Source organism: Schistocerca americana, chromosome 2, assembly GCF_021461395.2.
Source record: "Schistocerca americana isolate TAMUIC-IGC-003095 chromosome 2, iqSchAmer2.1, whole genome shotgun sequence".
Lineage (NCBI taxonomy): Eukaryota > Metazoa > Arthropoda > Insecta > Orthoptera > Acrididae > Schistocerca > Schistocerca americana.
Window position 1 is genome coordinate 705,027,376 of NC_060120.1, and position 317 is coordinate 705,027,692.

Genomic DNA, 317 nt, shown 5'->3' on the forward strand with positions numbered 1-317 from the left:
TATATCGCTGTTTGACATCAATGTTCGCTGCAGACGCCTCACCCTGGAATGCTCGACAATCACCCTGCAGCCTAAGTAATCGAAGCCAGTACACACTAGCACAAGTGATGGAAAATGCTTCAGTTTTACGATTACACATCGAAACTGTCGTAAAAAGAAAGCTCTTGTAATCAATGTGTCACAATATAACACATATTTGGGGAACTAGGGAAAATAGTCATCCCAAAAGACTGCAACACGGCTGCAGTTGAGTGCGTGTTCTCGTCGACGCGCGGTCAGGTACTATCGAAATTAGAGGCACTCTTACCTCCACTTAT